Raw genomic sequence first — 424 nt, forward strand, 5'->3', positions numbered from 1 at the left:
TTCTCCTTGTTCTCCTTTTTATTGTCCTTTTCATCTTCATCCTCTTTCTTCATCTGCCCTCCTTTCTCTCTTCATCCTTCTCCTCCCTTTACTCTTCTTTTCACATCACCTTCCTTGCCCTCCTCCTCCTCCTCCTCCTCCTCCTCCTCCTCCTCCTCCTCCTCCTCCTCTTCCTCCTCCACCTTCTGTCAAATGAGTCTTAATGTGAATAAGTACAAAGTGTTTCATATAGGGTATCGAAACGAGAAAGCAAAGTATATTATGAATGGTACCCAACTTAAAAGTGTAGATAACGAAACTGACGTAAAGTGAACAGGTAACAACGAATTACTACTTCTGCTACTACTGCTACTGTTACTGTTACTACTACTACTACTACTACTACTACTACTACTACTACTGCTACTACCACTACTAATACTAC

This window comes from Scylla paramamosain, unplaced genomic scaffold (genome assembly GCF_035594125.1).
Source record: "Scylla paramamosain isolate STU-SP2022 unplaced genomic scaffold, ASM3559412v1 Contig24, whole genome shotgun sequence".
NCBI lineage: Eukaryota > Metazoa > Arthropoda > Malacostraca > Decapoda > Portunidae > Scylla > Scylla paramamosain.